Source organism: Macaca mulatta, chromosome 6 (genome assembly GCF_049350105.2).
Source record: "Macaca mulatta isolate MMU2019108-1 chromosome 6, T2T-MMU8v2.0, whole genome shotgun sequence".
In the NCBI taxonomy this organism is placed as follows: Eukaryota; Metazoa; Chordata; class Mammalia; order Primates; family Cercopithecidae; genus Macaca; species Macaca mulatta.
The window spans coordinates 5,961,886-5,965,206 of NC_133411.1; positions in this window are offsets into that span (position 1 = coordinate 5,961,886).

Below are 3,321 nucleotides of genomic sequence, written 5' to 3' on the forward strand. Positions count from 1 at the left end.
CTATACTGTTTCCTTATACAATGGCCATTCCAATTTACATTCCCAACAGTGTGTTTTTTCTCCACACCCTCTCCATATACGTGTTGTCTCTTCTCATTTTTACAATAGCCATGTTAACAGAGAAATGATATCTATTGTGATTTTACTTTAATTTGCATTGTCCTGATTATTAGTGATGTTGAACGCTTTTTCACATACTTGACCATTTTTATTTCTTCTTTTGAAAAATGTAAATTCAGGTCCTTCGTCCATTTTTTAAATTGGATTATGTTTTATTTTTGCTATTGAGTTTTGTGAGTTTCTTATAAATTTTGAATGTTAACCTCTTAACGGATATATGGTTTACAAATACTTTTTTCCAATCTATAGCTAGATTATATACTATGACAAGTAGGATTTATCTCTGGCATGCAAGGTTGGTTTAACTATGCAAATCAATCAATGTAATACACATATTAGCAGAATAAAGACAAAAATCACATAATTTCAACAGATGCAGAAAAAAGAGTGACAAAATTCAACATTTTCATAATAAAATCTCTAAAAAATATACATAAGACAATTTTCTTGATATAATAAAGACCCCCATTTATGTAGAGCTTATTGTGAACAGCATAAAAAATTGGGGAAAAAACGAAATCATTTCCTCTATGATCTGATACAAGGCAAAAATACTCACTTTTTCACTTCTTTTTAACACAGTACCAGAAGTACTAGAAAGAGCACTCAGACAAAAAAAGAAATAAAAGGCATCTAGAAAAAAAGAAGTAAAATTAGGCCTGTTTACAGATTCCATGATTTCATAGGTAGAAAACTCTAAAGACTCCATGCATGCACTCACACACACACATGCACACACATACACGAACTGTTAGAACTAGTAAATAAGTCCAGTAAGGTAGCAGGATACAAAACTAACATACCAAAATCAATTGCATTTAATTACACTGATAAAAATATATCTGAAAAAATAAAGGAAACAATTCCATTTAGAATAGCATCAAAAAAGAATAAAATACTTAGGAATAAATTTAACAAAACAAGTTAAAGAAAATTTACAGTGAAAACTATGAAACACTAATGAAATAAATTGAAGAAGTTACAAATAAATGAAAAGATAGCTCATGTTTATAGCTTAGAAGAATTAATATTGTTAAAATGACCATACAGCCATAGCAATATACAGATTCAGTGCAATCCCTATCAAAATCTTAATGGTATTTTTTAAAAATAGAAAAGGACAGTGCTAAAATTTTTATGGAACCACAAAAGACTCTGAATAGATAAAATAATCTTGACAGGAAAAACAAGTTGGAGGCATCACACATCACACTTACTGATTTCAACTTACATTACAGAGCTATGATAATCAAAACAATATTTTTTTTGGTGGTGGCATAAAAACAACACATGGACCAGTGAAACAAAGTAGAGAACCCAGAAATAAATCCAAGCATGTACAGTTAGCTAATTGTCACAAAGGCACCAAGAAGACACCATAAGGAAAGGATAATCTCTTCAGCAATGGTGTTGGGAAAACTGGATATCCGTACGCAAAAGAAGGAAGTTAACCCCTTACCTAACACCATACAGTAATGTCAAATCAAAAGTGAATTAAAAACCTGAATGTAAGACTTGAAACCATACAATTCCTGAAAGAAAGCCTAAGGGAAAAGCTTCCTAATATTGACCTTGGCAATAATTTTTTGGATATCACACCAAAACCACAGGCAACAAAAGTAAACCTGGACAAATGATCTGAAATCAAACTGAAATGCTTCTGCACAGCAAAGAAACCCATCAACAAAATTAGAAATTCCAAATGCTCTTTAAAGGTTCTCAAACACTAGAGTAATTGAAAGATTAATATGAATCCTATTTATACTTAGCCCATAATTGATTCCATTGAAATATAAAATAACTAAAACCTTAAACTGTGATTAAGATAACCCTTCCCTACTACATCTTCTGACCTTATTACTTATATTCCTATTTCTCCGTTGTCATATTTAATAATTATTTCTGTTCTATAACCGTAATTTCCATCATGCTCTTTCTTTAGTTTTATGTTTAAGTTGATTCATCTTTTCTCCAACTTTTTTACTCACTTATTGGCAAGTGGGAATTAGCGAATATGTATTTTATTTAAAAAAACTCTTGCAACCTATATCCTTTGAGTTCCTAAAGTTAAAATATATGCATATGTTCCTTGTATTTGAACAACCATTTGGCTTGTTACTTTTTGCTATATTTACTTTTTAACATTTTGTTTTTTAATAATTCTAGACTCAGAGGACATCTCAAAAATAGTCTACGGAGTCCCTTGAGCCATTCACCCAGTTTCTCCCAATGAGGACATCTTACATTATTCTGGAAAAAGATCAAAGCTGGGATGCTGGCATTGGCACAATACAGTTAACTGGAGTACAGTCTTTATTCAGTTGTTACCAGTTTTTCATGCATATATTTGTATGTGTGTGTGTGCAGTTATATGCAATTTGATCCTGAGTGTTAGAACCACCACCATCGGTAGACAGAGATGAGTCATTGCTTTAGACCAGCGGTCCCCAAGCTTCTTGGCACCAGGGACTGGATATGTGGAATATGATTTTTCTATGGACAGGGGTGGTAGAGATGGTTTTTCAAGACGAAACTGTTCCACCTCAAACCATCAGGCATTAGTTAGATTCTCATAAGGAATATGCAACCTAGATCCCTCACATGCACAGTTCACAGTAGGGTGTGCACTCCTGTGATAATCAAACGCCACAGCTAATCAGACTGGAGGTGGAGCTCAGGTGGGAATGCTCGCTCACCTGTTGCTCAGCCAGTTCCCAACAGGCCACAGACCAGTACAACTCCATAGCCTCGGGGGTTGGGGACCCATGCTTTAGAGGATCTCCCACTGCTGCCAGTCATATCTCCATCCCTGTTCCCTGGCAATTACTCATGTGTTCTCAATCTCTATATCCTTCTTATTCCAACAAAATCATATAAATGGGCTCATGTGGCATATACAACTTGAGACTGACTTTTTCACTAAGCATAATTCCCTGGATATTAGGTGTTACCAGTACCAGAGGTTTCTTCCTTTCCATTGCTGAGTAGTTTTCCACGGTATGGAGGGCCTATGCGTTGCTTAACCATTCAGTCACTGAACGACAACTTGATTGTTTCCGGTTGAGGGCTATTCTAAATAAAGCTGCTATGACCATTCATAGATAGATTTCCTTTCTTTAGAAGAAATCTTTCTTTAGAACAAATGTCCAAAAGTGCAAATGCTGGGTTGTATAACAAGCCTTTTTTAATTAAACATCTGAC